The sequence below is a fragment of the Nilaparvata lugens genome, chromosome 9 (genome assembly GCF_014356525.2).
Source record: "Nilaparvata lugens isolate BPH chromosome 9, ASM1435652v1, whole genome shotgun sequence".
In the NCBI taxonomy this organism is placed as follows: domain Eukaryota; kingdom Metazoa; phylum Arthropoda; class Insecta; order Hemiptera; family Delphacidae; genus Nilaparvata; species Nilaparvata lugens.
In genome coordinates this window covers 1,744,249-1,761,571 of record NC_052512.1, presented here as the reverse complement: position 1 = coordinate 1,761,571, position 17,323 = coordinate 1,744,249, and the positions used below count along the sequence as shown (strand labels likewise).

Genomic DNA, 17,323 nt, shown 5'->3' with positions numbered 1-17,323 from the left:
ATTCTTAAAAATGTTTAATAAAACTAGTTTAAACAAACCCAGAAAAAATAACAGAGACACAAATTTATAACCAACTGCACTTTGAGCAAACTCAAAATTTTCCAATACAATTCATATAACTTGGCAGTGTGTAGCAAATGGACGATCGTGCATCATCATGACAAGAATACTGCCAGTTTATTTGAATAGTACCGGATACTCAGAACATTTTAAAAATTACATTTTCACGAAATAGTTGATAATATTTTTCAAATATTAATTGATTAAAAATACAGTATTTAAATTAAGTAATAGGAGAGGAGAATATACAAAAGCTTAACATTTCAGCATCAAGATAAATCAGTCTTTCGTTTATACACACACCAACACTAACAACAACGACAAACACTTCTTCTTGTCCCAACACATCAATATTATTCCTCAACTTATTTACAAAGAGAATGAAAGAATAATGAATTACGATGATCTATCAAGGTGAACTAAGTTAATAAAACAAAGAATGTGATTACGAGGAAGAGAGGCTCCTCTTAAAGCTGTGCAAAGGCTAAAAAAACTTTCTACTGGTGACATTTTTTACAGGTTTTCGATTTGTATACAATCAAGCTATCAAAATGAGAAAGTTTTCGCAGGAAAATATTTTTCTCCGATCATTACTTTTTGAGATATGAGTGCATAAAGTTTAAATTTTTGGGACAGGTCTTTACAAATTCGGTAAGAGGCATGAAATTTTTAGGATACGTTCTCCATTGGTGATACAATATCTTTATTGGCATCTTTATTGGTGATACAACAAAACAAACATTTTCTGAAAATATCAATTTTTGAGAAAGTTATACAGTTCAATAACTCAACTAAAAGTTATTTTTGGTAAATAGAATAACTTTCACAAAAATTAATATTTTCAGAAAATTTTCATTTTATTCAATCAACAATAACATGAAGAATTTATCCTAAAAATTTCATGGATTTTACCTCTTACCGAATTTGTAATGACCTGTCCCAAAAATTTAATCTGCGCTCATATCTCAAAAAGTAATGATCAGAGAAAAAAAAATTCATTTTGATAGCTTGATTGTAAACAAATCGAAAAAATTTCACCAGTAGAAAGTATTTTTTAGCCTTTGCACAACCTTAAGAGTGCAGACTACAGCATTCTACACTGTTTTCACATAGGTCATAGGTCACATAAGTATTGTTCCATAATTAAATATTATTCATTACTACATATTACCATTTGAAAGAATAGTTTTGGGGTGGCCTGTTGTTCTCTCCCCATCTTAAGTAAGTATATTATGATTTGTAAATGTTCGAATAAATGAATAAATTAGGGTTATGTCTCACTTTCACAAGAGATAGTTGTTCAGATGTGTAGTTATTTGATTAAATAAATAAATTAGGGTTATGTCTCACTTTTACAAGAGATAGTTGTTCAGATTTGATTTTTGACATTAAAATGCGATTCTCCATCAACTCTTATGATTGCCAATGTTTCGTTGAATTCGAAAAACTGGTTCAGTCAATATGTTGGTAACACTTTGATCGTGGATAGGCCTCACTACCGCGACCGCCTATATTGTGTTCATTCGAAAACACACGGGAATGTCTCCTCACTAAAAACGTTTGGTCATAGTTGGAATCAAACGTGGGACCTCTAGGCTGCATTGAGCATTGACAACCAAGTTTTGTATCAATAAATCCATACATATAGGACAAAACAACGCATATGCTATCTATGTACAGACAAAGTACAAAGTATTAATTAAGTATTTCTACATATTATTTGAAAACAGTGTTGAATTTAGCTCCACAAGTCGGTGAAATCTGTTAATCTTTACACTGTTGTCTTTCACACATAACAATGATTCCTTAATAAAAACTTTACACAACTATTATAAATCGATTAATTTTTCTTTTTTTAATGGTAACTGCTAACTTCGAATTAGCCTCTAGCTAGCCTAACCTTCGAATCTGGCCTCGCAAGCATGTTTACGTAACAATAATAGATAATTGTGATGTCGTTAATGATGACTCTCTTGATTATAATAAATTATTGGTGGTGGTATGTAGAGTAATCAATGGAACTGCAAAAAAAGAAAAATCAGCAAATTAATCAACTCATTTATTAACTACAAAGGCTTGCAATGATAAGAGAATCAATAATATCAATCGTATTATATTAAGCGAGCAATTTCTGTATATCTGTTTGTATTTTTATATCTGATTATTTATGTTCAATCTCGAAAACGGCTTTAACGTTTTTCACAAAATTTGGAACATAGTACGTTTATGATATGAAAATTCGATTGCACTGAGTCTCATCCCTGGGAAAACTCGCTGAAGGACATGAAAAGGATAATTCATCCTTGGAAAAACAGATGATAATTTCGTCGTCTGTCGATAACAGAAGATGCGTGTGCCTGTGTGGGAAATCATCTATGTAATCAGCTTACCGTATCTCGCGAGAAATCTAGAAATTTTAATTGACTCGATCAAAATAATTTGATTTATTGACATGATATGGTATATCATAATATTCAAATATTCATTTTATTTTACAGTTGTAAGTGATTAGTGAGTGTTATTTTGTTATTCAATTTGGTTTGTAAACAATCTAAATTAGAAATTTTATGTTTTCAAATATTTGGACTGAAAATTTGACCTGAATTCAAGTGTATACCAACATAACATAACCAAATTTTTGGAATATTTATAGTGTATATATCAAAATTCGGGGAAGAAACAGTTTTGGGCTGTGCCTGTTTGTCCTTCCCCAATCATTTTGAAGAATTGAGTTCTGTTTATGAATAAATGAATGACGAGCGAAGCTCGGTGCCCCGATATTGAATAATCATAACACAAATATAAGTATATTGTTATTAATGAATAATAAGCTAATATCGGGGGACCGAGCTTCGCTCTGGAGTACAAAAGCACAGAAAATTATTACGAAAGAGGAGATTATAATATATTTATAGTTTATACAGAAAGGTTTTATCTAATCACAGTGCATTGAGATTAATTCCCAGTGGAAAGCGAAAATCTCTCGGTTGGATCTCTCTGCCCGGTTGGACAAAAGCAAGTTAAATTTTAATCCTGATTAATTTCACGTGAACCAAATCAGAGAAGACCATTTTAAAAAGAGTTATCAGAGTCTTCTCTGATTGGTTCTCCTGGAATTAATCAGGATTAAAATTTAACCGGCTTTTGTGCAATCGACATCAAGTACCTGATTGAATGATTGCAACATTTCAACAGCTGAGTCATAATTTTGTTTTAATCCCCCACACACACAACGTTAGTAGACATTACTTTGCCACACATAACTCTGTCTACTAACTTTGCCACACACATGCACTCGCTCACTCAATTCCATTATCAACAAACGAAGAAATTATCAGCTGTTTTTCCAAGGATGAATAATTATTATCCTTTTAATGTCCTTCAACGAGTTTTCCCAGGGATGAGACCTAATGCAATCGGATTTTTATATTATTATGAACCTACTATGTTCCAAATTTCGTGAGAATCGTTAGAGACGTTTTCGAGATTCGGTGACATACAAACATATAACCTAAACAGAAATTGCTCGTTTAATAGTATAGGATAAGATTTAAAGTGATAAATGAACTGAAAATGAAATTGTGATAATCGATATAAGAAATAACAGATAGCATTTGTTGTGGAACTTACGATGTATTAGAGGTGGCGTAAGGCAGTCATAGTGGCACAAATTGTCGTATATTTTGCAGAGTTTCGTCATCAACAGTCTGCAGGGCATCAATGAATTGCTCTGCATTCAATCGCATTCGCAGATTATTCACCTTCAACAGTCAAAATAAATTAGATTCAATTCAACAAAAACATTGATTCATTAATTGGCAGCAAAAAGGTTCAACCCGTGCTTCACTCTGGTCTGTGAAAAACACAAATAGGTGTTTTCAAGTTACTATCTAAAAGTGTGTACAGACTTACGTTCTGCTCCGCAAACGAACGTTACACGAGCAGATCGCAAGATGAACGCAGGTCGAGCAAGAGCAGAACGCGAACACAGCACGAGCTTGACAAGTTCGTAGGGCGAACTAACCAATAGTTGCGCATGCGAGGTTAAATTTTTTGTTGGATCAATTACGATCTCTGTTAGCATATGAAATTATCAAAATTAATAATTAATTATTGAATCATAAAAAATTAATAATATAAAATTATAAAACCATTTTTAATAATAGGTACCAGAGTATTAGAATTTAGAAGAAAGAATCCGAACACCCAACCCAGCCTTTATCCTTTCAGAACATTGACAGACATAACCTTTTTTTATATAAAACATCAACATAAATGCAATAAACATAATAATTATCGTCAATTTATTATTATACACATAATTAATAAACATAATGTATTATTAGGCTACCCAGTAATCTCCTGGTCAGAATTATTTCATTTAGTTTTGTCACCCGATCAGCTGGATTGAACGTTTCACATTTGTGAGGTTAGGCTGTAGCGAAGTCAACAATACGACAAGCACGCGATCATCTTGCGAACCTCAAACCAACCCTTGCATAACATCTCGCGTAAAGTTCATGTTCGTAGCGCGTATATCTGTACGCACCTCAAGATTCGTAGGCCAGAAATGATCAAGAAGCTAATAATTGACCGGACGAAGTGAGGTCTATGTTTTAACTCGGATTTTTTTTTGTCTGTATGTGTATGTAACTCATTTACGGACAAACGCGTTGATAGATTCCTATAAGATTTAGCAAGAATATTCCTTTTTAACTGCGTGTCGATGTATAAACAAGGTTTTTTGAAATGTTGCATTTTAAGAATAATATGAAAGGAAAAGGAATTTCCTCTATACTCCGATATTATATCACATACTCTGAAGATAGGATTAATCAGACTAATGAATTATTCATAGTCAATCAGCTGACAAGTGAATTATTCATTGCATGCATTGTCTGGAGAAGCAGGTGAACAAGTGATACCAGATACTTCTTGTGGATGAGAAAACTACGTGATGTCTACTGTTCACAGAACTACTAGTATTATTATTCTACATTATTTTTCAAGATCACATCGCTAGTTCTTGAAGTTGAAAATTCTTAAAAGAAATTTGAAGGATTAGGGTATTGAACCAAAGTTCTAGAATCTACCATGGGGTCGAGTGGGATTAATGGGAGAATTACATTGCTCTTCATTTATAGTCCAGTCAATATAGGTTATAGGCATGATAGAGGAGGGGTGAATGCAATTTATATTGTGATTATAATTTTTTTAAATATTTATAGGATGCATAAGAGAAGTCCAGAACCTATTTTTGAATGCGAAATGTCCTTATGCTAGACACATAGTGGCCCAAAAACCTCGTATTTTTGGTTCATTTTCCAGCCTTTAGCTATTTCCGCCAAATCCAGTAATAGGACAAAAGAATTTGATCTCGCCTTTTTTTAGATAATGAGATTCTGGATGAATAAGATCATTTGGAACTTTCTATCTTCTATGGGTACTGAGTTAAATTGATAAAAAAATGAGTAACATTTTAATAAAAAAATCAATTTTGATGATTTTTTGTAATTTTGTTGTATTCTCTAATTTCTCGAAGCGAGATTGAAGGGATGAAATTAATTCCTGTTTGTTATCAAGTTTACTTAAGATGAGCTGTAGGATTTGTTGGGTGCCTTCCACTCCTTCATCTTTCTTTATCTGTTGTCTATTTTCTTAGAGACGATCTCGGCGAAGGTCGCTCTCTTCTTACTTGGTTTTTGAGTTTGAGAGTTAATCGAATTTTGAGCTTGAGAATTTTTTACATTATTTCTCAGTAAATTCTTAGTGGTTATCATAATCGAGTTTCTGATCTTCTGTAACTCAATTTGTAACAATAAATATTGTTACAATAGTGAGCGATGAGAATTATGCGAATTAGCCTGAGAAGTTGGCCTGTTATAAAAATGGATTTTGCTGTTCTGCTTTTCTGTGTTGTGTTGTGTTGACTCTGTAAGTGTGTGCGTAGATCCTAAGAATAACATCAATTTTCCTGGAGCAACAGTCTAGTTCATGAACCTTGCTTTTTGCGTTGTGTAGTGTCGACTCTATAGGTGTGTGTGTAGAAGTTGTGGGAAGATCAACGATTTTCCTAGAATATAAGTCTGGTTCACAACCTTATAAGGTAAGGAATTTATAGCTGCCTAGGAAAAATAGCTGTCACTTGGTGGGAGAATGTATCTTAAATTGTAGTTGTAACGTCCCTTTCTATTGGTGGAAATTTTTCTAGAGAATAGTAACTGCCAATCACAGTTGGTGTTGGTTAGGTCTATTTAGTATGGCCGATCTCACAGCTGTCCACCTCAAGACGAGAAAAGCGTAGTGGACTCACTCAGCGTCTGTCGACTGTCATTAGCAGTACTAAATGTAGTCTGTTCAGAACTTTGTATTAATCATGGCTGCCATGCCAGCTTTAGGCTTTTTTTTTAGTATTTGGCTCTGGAACCTTTTGTTCCAGCAGCATTTTTAGTCTTTTGCCTCTGTAGTCGCTTTAATTAAGAAGAGAGAGAGAGAGTATCAAATTGTCACCTCACCATGGAGATTTTTCTCCTATAACCGCTACTAAAGGTACGTCATAAATTTATAATATAATTAAGGAAATTATCTTCAATGAAAGCTTCCATCAAAGTATTTATTGTAATGTACCGTAATTAAAGTGTAAAAATTGAGAATAGTCCTTTTGATTTGAATGGAAGATGGAAATGGTAATTCAAACTGAAAAATGTTGTAAGAAAATGAACGGTATATGTTTTGTAGAAATATAGAGTGCCTATTAGAAGGAATTAAGATATTTTTGGCTTGTATTATTTCTGAAGAGAAAGCTATTATTATTTATAAAAATAGATCTGTTAATTTGTGAGATTTTCAGAGACTGTATTTTATGATTAATTCTATTAGTAATTTTATCATCTTTATTTGTCATATTTGAAATCATTTCAATGATTTTGATTAGGGAGAAATCACCTAAATATCATATAATTTTTCAAGAGAATCTTTTTGATATTAAACAACTATACTCGAAAGTTGATATGGAAAGTTGTTCAATCAACTTGTGAATTATGTACTATGTAGGCCTATTATGGAATACTATGTACTCATCGCTTTGTGTATAGGGCGTAACCCTTATTACAAATAAATTCTATTCTTTTAAATCAAGAGATTGTAGTAGGTAATGCCTTGATTTTATTATATAACTGTAGTTAAGTTAATTTGTATTATCCTAGTTTATTTTTTTATTCTAACAGCGGTGTAAGTACGGGAACATCAAGTATGGGATCAACGTACGAATCTATCATTTCATGGGTTCATGAACGTGCGTCTTTAAGCCGCTGAGACGCCTCTGAATCGATGGCCGTCCTAGAAGCTTGGGGTATGCTGTCTCCTGTCCATCTGGACGTGTAGAGCTCGATCACCGAGCCTAGATTCAAGTTGAAGAAACAGCTATGAGGTAACAACTTTTTTCCAAATTAAACGAACGTCCCAGGAACTCCGGATGTGACAAAATGGGTTTTAGTGACGACAGACTTTCAATCAAGTAAAACGTGCGGAATTAGGCTTTTGTTAAATCATAATTTTGAGATATTATTGGGGATAGATAGATTATTAATTTTATTAATTTGGTTTGAGTAATAGATTTTCGGTTGTATCTTTACATTGAAAAGTGAGGCCATATTTTCTCTGTAAGGATCCAGCTGGGAATTTCAGTTTTCTTTAAATTTATAAATAATTATAATCTTCTAAACTACTAAAAGTTGAATGAGTACATGAATTTTTAAATGTCCCTTATTGATTAATTTAATGTTTTAAAATAATTCTCATCTTAAAGTTGTAAAGGATCAATGAAGTTTCAAGGACCCTGACCTTTCCTAAATTTGTTTTGATGACATATATTTTTCGAATAGTTTTTTTTAAGGTAGTATACCATGATGTGATACTTGAGGAATGTTTGTCCTTGCAGCGTTCATGATATAAAGATACTAAATAGTTATTATTGGGGGGGATCATTAATATTTGATAATGTTTTGATAGTGTTTTAAAGTTTCCAAGTGTGTTCAAAATTTAATGTTCTAAGAATTTTATGAATTTTATGTGGATCTTTTCTTAAAATATTTATTCTTATTTATGATTAACTTCTGAGACATATCGATGATAATTTTCAATAATTGCTCTTTTGAAATTAGAGTCCTTTAAGCTTTTATGATTCAATCTAAAACGTTTTAAAATGTAGAGCATACAGAGTAGGTTATTACCGAATTAAGTATATCAGAGATAACTTTCTAAATTTAGTAATTTTATTTTCGGTTTTCATGATTCTTCTTCTTGTTTTTTGTTGTTTATTGATTTCTTTGTTTTATTAACTTCTTTGTTTTATTAATTGTTGAATTTAACTGTAAGAGGTGACAATATAGTTGATACCTTCTCTCTATTTCGTTGTCTCTCTTGTCATTTCTGGTTCCCCGTTCTCTAGCACTAGGTATGTTTATCAAGCATCCCTTTTATTAAGTTATATTGTGTGTGCTTCTAAATTCTAAATTCAAAATTAACTTTCTAAATTCAAAGCACGGCACAATTCGCTGCGCCACTCTGCTACTTTTGCTCTTTTTATTGACTTATTATGTTAATTTCAAATCAGTTTATTCATAAAATTGATAAACATTCTTATCGCTAATGAATGCTTGATTCCAGAAATGAGTATTGAAGTTTGGAGCAGCATACAAATGCTGAAGATAAACTAATTGAAGTTGAATTTTATATTATTTTATTAATGTTATCAATATTAATATTTTCCCTGTCTGTGTTTCCATTTTGCTGTGATGCCCTAGCTCAAGGCATTATACTGGTGTAGGGACAATTTTATTTTTCGAGATTCTTATAGAAAATTACATGTTAGGGACAGTCAGAAATTTAGTGGAAGTTATGATATGTCAGAAGACTGTAGTGACGGTAGCACTGCAGATTGTAGCCTGGATAATTGACAATAAAAGTTGAAGGAAGGTTAGATTTGAGGAGTATAGCAGAAAAATAATAATTGATTGATTTAGTTGAATTTATTTTGTTTGGTTGAGTTTTGATTTTGTGTTTAAATTAGTCCTTGCATCTTCTAATGAAAACCTAATTTCAGTGTTGCATCAAAGACCATCAAGTCTTGTGAATGGCGATTTTGCGTTTGATTGAGCTGATAGACGATGGCTGCAGTGTTGAGTCTTGATGTTGTCCGTGATGCTGATCTTCAATAGCGGGTCTGGTGAGCCAACATACTGTAAGGTTGGTGCCGAGACAAACATTGTCTATCCTTTATTATATTGTTTGAGATGTTCGTCTATCAAAATTTAGTTATCTGATTAGTACTGGAATTTCAGTTGTTTGATAATATTTCATTGGTGGGGTCAGTAATGTGGTATAAAAATATAGGGTGTATTTTGTGGTCTGGCATTGTGAAGAGAGTTGTCAGACGTGATAGGGTTTGTTAACGTTTCCTTTAGGCTGTGGTAATTTTTTTTTTTTTTGAGCTAAGATAGGTAGATGTGAGAAATCTTATCTGTTGAAGTTGTAGTTTTGTTTGATGAATTAAGTATCTGGAGTGAGTGTCGCCAGTTGTAAGGGGCACTACTCAGATGAGGTCCATATGACAAATCAAGGTTCATAGCTGGGACTATCCTTGTTGTATTTGTGGAATGGAAGATAGAATTTTAGCAACAGGTACTCAGAGTAGTATGAGCTAAAATTAGGTTATTCTGGTGACTGGTGTGGTTCCTTTCTGAAGATTTATGGGGGTCTGAAGAAAATAGATGGAATGCTAACCAAGATCAGGATTTTTTTTTGAAATTTTAGGGTAAGCCTCAGTTGAAAGGTTCGTTAAATTGATAGCTGGTAATGGCCACAATACACTGTCAAAATTTATTATCTAATTTCTGGGGATAATTTTTTTTCTAAATAATGTGGGTAGTGAAAATCAAAAATTTAATTTAATAGGGAAAGTTAAATTGTTAATAAATAAGTCAATTTGAATCAAAATTAAGTATAATGAATGAGAGAAAATTTAGAAAGTTTATAGAGTTCGAATTTGGATTTTATAATAATAAATATTATACTGCTATAGTTAATTTGGTGATACAGACAGTGGAAAGTAATTTATTTCAATACAGAGAAATTGGGGAAATTAAAAATAAATAAATAATATTTGAATTGTATGGTGATAATTAATTATGAGAATTAATTTTACTTGGTGATAGGATAATTGATTATTTTTTTTTGTTGCAGTATTGTGAGGATAAATTAGGGAGATTCAATAAATTATAGTGTTGGTTTAGTATCTTGTGACCTTGAATTTCTAGGAATCTTTTATGATGGGTAATAATAAAGTGAAGAATAATTGAATAAGATAGACAGGATATAGAATCATGTCCTATATTAATTGCAGCAAAGGTTGATTAATATTACGAGGGGAAGAAACGGGAAAAGGTAGAATATTAGGAAAAGTAGTTCTTTAATGTAACATAAACGTGGAAAAATGATTGAATAAAACAAAAAAAATAGAAAATAGGAAACGGGAAGAAAATGTAGGTAACTCAATTTTTCACAACTTTTTGATGATAAAAAAAAAAGGGAATATGTAACGGGAAATGGAACAGGTTTCAGTACTATAGAATATGGAACTATTTTTTTTATTAATCTTGAGAAAATGCTTATCTTGTTTGCTTAGCTTGTTTTGTCAATGGAATTCTTAAAATAAAGGTTTGAGTTTCTGAAGGTTCTTCTTTGAGTGTGGTAGGCAGTATAAAATTTTGTTCAAATATTTTTGGTGGAGCTTAGTTCAGTTATATACTAGTCGATAGTGGAAAATTTTCTTTATAATATGATTCAGTGTCTGTTATCATGATCATTGGCCTAGGCGTTTGTACTGTCATATTTCTTCATGTGCTGGAGAAATGAGTTTAATTGAGTATACAAGGAGAAGATAGTAAGTAGTAATTTGATGTGTTGAGAGAAAATTGTAGTCGTATTTTTTTGAGTTGCCAAGGTCCATTAGTTGTGATACTGTGGTTGTACCAAGGTGATAGGAAGCACAAATAGTAGGTATACTGGTGTATGTATATTGTCCTCAAATGTTGCTGTCCCCAGTGAGTAATGAGTAACGGAAATTAAGTGGTAGTGATGTACTGAATAATTGTATCTCTGTTGGTGAAACAGTGAAGATCTTAGTCTTTTCCAAAAGGGAAAATTCAGAATTGTAGCGTAGGTGTTGCTGGGTAATTGTGGGACAATTCGCGATGTCCTTTATCTTCAGCTCAAATCGACGTTATTTTGTTGCACGAAATTGCAAGGAACGAGATAGAGAGTATAAATGGGTGATATGAGTTTTGTTGCTAAGTTGATACGTGTATCAAGGTCAACGTGTATCATGATACGTAAGCTGCTAACATCGTTGCATGTGAGTTAACTCTGTGTAGTTATTGGCTTCATGACATTGAAAAGCGGTTGCATACGTAGGTCAGGGTTGCTTTGACATGAGGCGGCCGTCAGCTGTTTCAGTGGTGAGATGCGTCAAATGTCAGTTGCTCGATTTTAACAACTTGTCGAGTTATGAGGGTCTGGTCATATGATTGTGATAATTTGATGATTTTTTTTGATTGGTTGTTTCTATTTAAAATTTTTTTTGTTGAGGTTAGCTATGGGATAATCTGATTATGAACTTAACAGCAGAGGATTGATTGGAGAGTCTCTTTAAATATTTTGGTCGTTTTATTAATTTTGATTTTATTTTGTCACTGTTGATTGATGTCTATTACTGGTTGTTTAGCTTCATATGAGACAGGGCCCGTCTAGATGTGGAGTTTGGCAGCCGGTTTTGCGCAATTTCTAGTTGACTTTACAAAATTTTTTGGTGTCTTATGTTGCAAAATTTTACGAGTTTTCCACAAGGTTTTCTTAGATATCTTGATTATTCCAAATTAGTTGATTACCTTCATGGCGATTTGTCTTAACTTTTGTGAGATCGAAATTTGTTGCTAGTCCACTTGGTTATTTAAAAATTTTGAACTTGGTTATTTTGCTTGTTCCTCTTGATGGTTATGGCTAGTTCTTTGAAATTCATTAAAAATTTTGTTGCTTTCATATGTTTGTAGTTCGAGTTTGATTAGTTTGAGATTCATTATTAGTATTTTATTTGAAATTTTGAGGTCGATAATTTCTTTTTGTCGTTATTGGTCTTATACAGGGTGTTACTGAGAGTACTGTCATGTTGTTTTCTGCCAAATTTTTTTTACGACTTAACCCGGTGTTCCACACTCAAGAAGGGGGAGTATGTAACAATAAATATTGTTACAATAGTGAGCGATGAGAATTATGCGAATTAGCCTGAGAAGTTGGCCTGTTATAAAAATGGATTTTGCTGTTCTGCTTTTCTGTGTTGTGTTGTGTTGACTCTGTAAGTGTGTGCGTAGATCCTAAGAATAACATCAATTTTCCTGGAGCAACAGTCTAGTTCATGAACCTTGCTTTTTGCGTTGTGTAGTGTCGACTCTATAGGTGTGTGTGTAGAAGTTGTGGGAAGATCAACGATTTTCCTAGAATATAAGTCTGGTTCACAACCTTATAAGGTAAGGAATTTATAGCTGCCTAGGAAAAATAGCTGTCACTTGGTGGGAGAATGTATCTTAAATTGTAGTTGTAACGTCCCTTTCTATTGGTGGAAATTTTTCTAGAGAATAGTAACTGCCAATCACAGTTGGTGTTGGTTAGGTCTATTTAGTATGGCCGATCTCACAGCTGTCCACCTCAAGACGAGAAAAGCGTAGTGGACTCACTCAGCGTCTGTCGACTGTCATTAGCAGTACTAAATGTAGTCTGTTCAGAACTTTGTATTAATCATGGCTGCCATGCCAGCTTTAGGCTTTTTTTTAGTATTTGGCTCTGGAACCTTTTGTTCCAGCAGCATTTTTAGTCTTTTGCCTCTGTAGTCGCTTTAATTAAGAGAGAGAGAGAGTATCAAATTGTCACCTCACCATGGAGATTTTTCTCCTATAACCGCTACTAAAGGTACGTCATAAATTTATAATATAATTAAGGAAATTATCTTCAATGAAAGCTTCCATCAAAGTATTTATTGTAATGTACCGTAATTAAAGTGTAAAAATTGAGAATAGTCCTTTTGATTTGAATGGAAGATGGAAATGGTAATTCAAACTGAAAAATGTTGTAAGAAAATGAACGGTATATGTTTTGTAGAAATATAGAGTGCCTATTAGAAGGAATTAAGATATTTTTGGCTTGTATTATTTCTGAAGAGAAAGCTATTATTATTTATAAAAATAGATCTGTTAATTTGTGAGATTTTCAGAGACTGTATTTTATGATTAATTCTATTAGTAATTTTATCATCTTTATTTGTCATATTTGAAATCATTTCAATGATTTTGATTAAGGAGAAATCACCTAAATATCATATAATTTTTCAAGAGAATCTTTTTGATATTAAACAACTATACTCGAAAGTTGATATGGAAAGTTGTTCAATCAACTTGTGAATTATGTACTATGTAGGCCTATTATGGAATACTATGTACTCATCGCTTTGTGTATAGGGCGTAACCCTTATTACAAATAAATTCTATTCTTTTAAATCAAGAGATTGAAGTAGGTAATGCCTTGATTTTATTATATAACTGTAGTTAAGTTAATTTGTATTATCCTAGTTTATTTTTTTATTCTAACAGCGGTGTAAGTAAGGGAACATCAAGTATGGGATCAACGTACGAATCTATCATTTCATGGGTTCATGAACGTGCGTCTTTAAGCCGCTGAGACGCCTCTGAATCGATGGCCGTCCTAGAAGCTTGGGGTATGCTGTCTCCTGTCCATCTGGACGTGTAGAGCTCGATCACCGAGCCTAGATTCAAGTTGAAGAAACAGCTATGAGGTAACAACTTTTTTCCAAATTAAACGAACGTCCCAGGAACTCCGGATGTGACAAAATGGGTTTTAGTGACGACAGACTTTCAATCAAGTAAAACGTGCGGAATTAGGCTTTTGTTAAATCATAATTTTGAGATATTATTGGGGATAGATAGATTATTAATTTTATTAATTTGGTTTGAGTAATAGATTTTCGGTTGTATCTTTACATTGAAAAGTGAGGCCATATTTTCTCTGTAAGGATCCAGCTGGGAATTTCAGTTTTCTTTAAATTTATAAATAATTATAATCTTCTAAACTACTAAAAGTTGAATGAGTACATGAATTTTTAAATGTCCCTTATTGATTAAATTTAATGTTTTAAAATAATTCTCATCTTAAAGTTGTAAAGGATCAAATGAAGTTTCAAGGACCCTGACCTTTCCTAAATTTGTTTTGATGACATATATTTTTCGAATAGTTTTTTTTTAAGGTAGTATACCATGATGTGATACTTGAGGAATGTTTGTCCTTGCAGCGTTCATGATATAAAGATACTAAATAGTTATTATTGGGGGGGATCATTAATATTTGATAATGTTTTGATAGTGTTTTAAAGTTTCCAAGTGTGTTCAAAATTTAATGTTCTAAGAATTTTATGAATTTTATGTGGATCTTTTCTTAAAATATTTATTCTTATTTATGATTAACTTCTGAGACATATCGATGATAATTTTCAATAATTGCTCTTTTGAAATTAGAGTCCTTTAAGCTTTTATGATTCAATCTAAAACGTTTTAAAATGTAGAGCATACAGAGTAGGTTATTACCGAATTAAGTATATCAGAGATAACTTTCTAAATTTAGTAATTTTATTTTCGGTTTTCATGATTCTTCTTCTTGTTTTATTTGTTGTTTATTGATTTCTTTGTTTTATTAACTTCTTTGTTTTATTAATTGTTGAATTTAACTGTAAGAGGTGACAATATAGTTGATACCTTCTCTCTATTTCGTTGTCTCTCTTGTCATTTCTGGTTCCCCGTTCTCTAGCACTAGGTATGTTTATCAAGCATCCCTTTTATTAAGTTATATTGTGTGTGCTTCTAAATTCTAAATTCAAAATTAACTTTCTAAATTCAAAGCACGGCACAAATTGTCACATTACATCCACGTTAGCTCACTGGGTGTCCTTCTCCACAATAAATGCACTTTGGCAGAGCTTCCCTGGGCTTTGGGCAATCTTTCGTTTCATGTTTGCCCGCATACTTCACAAATCTGGCTTTCTAATTGCAGTAGGATTGCGTGTGATTGTAGGACTGGCAACGCTTGTATTGTGGTATAAAATTAGTTTTTTCAATGCTTGGACTTGTACTTTGAACCCAGGATACTATCAAGTTCAAATACTTTCTTGATATTCTCCTCTGAACTAAATTAAATAATGAACATGTCTAATGGCTCTTTGGTTTTCCACTTCAACTTATTCACTACCTCTATAGTGAGGTCCACGTTATAATGGTAGTGTTTGGCAATGGTATTGCTATCCTTGCCTAACATTCAACAAAGCGGATAGCGCTACCTCTTTCTCGCTTTGCTCTGTTGCCAGATCGTCTTTCAACAATGTAGAATTAATAATTAATTAACGAAATATTTTATCTTGGTTATGAAATTATTGAAAAATATAATTTCTTGCTTGATAAAATATAATTGATTAGTTTAAATGAGAATGAACAGTTAATATTGCATAAATAAACCTGTATCAGCTAAATGTCTAAAGGAGGAATTGACAAGACAGAGGATCGGCAACATTGATCTATCTTTCTCCACTGCCATTATAACGTGGACCTCACTATAGAACTTGGAATCCTCTTGCCTTCAAATCATCCATCATTGAGTGTGCTACAAGAGTAATGTACTTTTTATTATCACTCTTATTTGTCTTAACTGCTCATTTTCATATGAATGACAGTTATAGACTTCATTGATCAGTTCTTTTGTGATGTTACGGTATGTTTCTGAGTCAACTACATTAATATTAAAAGTCTCACTACTCAAGAGCTTTATCCTAAATTTTTCAGCTGCTGATACTTTTTTCAAGCTCTTTAGAGTAGTAGGGAAATCACTTAGGCCCGGTTGGATTTTAACCGTGATTAATTTCAAGAGAACCAATCAGAGAAGGCTTTTTTGAAAAGACGGCTACTCTGATTAGTTATCGTGGAAATAATCACGATTAAAATTTAACCGGATTTTGAGTAAATGGCCCTTGTGCTTTAGTATTCTGTTGGAGAAAATAAATGACGATTTGTAGATTTACCTGTTCTGAGACGTAGGACATGAGGTTGCATGTGTAGACAGGATCTGACAGAGCCAGTTGTCTTTTCCGTTTTCTGTGCTTCGAACTGAATTCCTCGTCATCTTCTGAATCGTCAGTCAATTCACTTACGCCGATCACCAATGAACTGAAAATATAACAATGATAATCATTCGTTTTACTATTTACACAAAATCATAAACAGAAGATTCATTACATACAGAGTGAGTCATAAGTATGGGAATCCTTCAATAAGTTGGAGACTGTTGTAGATATAATACTGCAACTTTCAGGATAAGTATTTGGTCGAATACTCCACCTTTTGACGTACAACTGAATTTCAACCCCTCATAAGGGGGTGACTTAGGGGTTGTAACTCGAATATTTTAGATGTAAACACCCATTGTGCGGTAAATAATATTAAAGAACTTTTTATAACAAGAAAGATGGGAGCAATAAAATAGTTCTATGATGCTAGTATCCAAAATGCCGGCTGATTGAAGTTTTAGTTTTTACTTGAAACTTCAATCAGACGCTATTTTGGATACAAGTATCATAGAACATTTTTATTGATGTCACCTATCTTGTTTTCAAAAGGCCTTTAAAATTATATATCACACAATGGGTGTTTACATTTAAAATATTCGAGTTACAACCCCTAAGTCACCCCCTTATGAGGGGTTGAAATTCAGTTGTACGTCAAAAGGTGGAGTATTCGACCAAATACTTATCCTGAAAGTTACAGTATTATATCTACAACAGTCTCCAACTTATTGAGGTGTTCCCTTACATATGACTCAATCTGTATAATGTCAAAATCACAATTCAACGTTATTAGAATATGAGGTAGGCTACTGTACTAACAATGAACACTACAATGAATACTAACAATTTAAGAATATTAGGTTGTAGAGTGAGGTCCACGTTATAATGACAGTGATGAAAGATAGGAGAACAACGTTGCCGAACCTCTGTCTTGTCAATGCCTTTTATAAACGGTAGCTGATACAGGTTTGTTGATGTAATATTAACTGTTCATTCTCGTTTAAAATAATCAATCATATTAATCAATAAAAATTT

At 32.7% G+C, this 17,323-nt stretch overlaps 1 long non-coding RNA gene across 1 annotated transcript; it reads right to left on the bottom strand.

Moving 5' to 3' along the window:
• LOC120352995 lies at nucleotides 1-16,419 on the bottom strand. The gene is made up of 3 exons (XR_005572135.1): nucleotides 16,247-16,419; nucleotides 3,691-3,821; nucleotides 1-2,081 (listed from the first exon to the last, which is right to left on the bottom strand). It is a non-coding gene; the product is annotated as an uncharacterized LOC120352995 (long non-coding RNA).
• Between the last annotated feature and the right edge of the window lie 904 nt (nucleotides 16,420-17,323).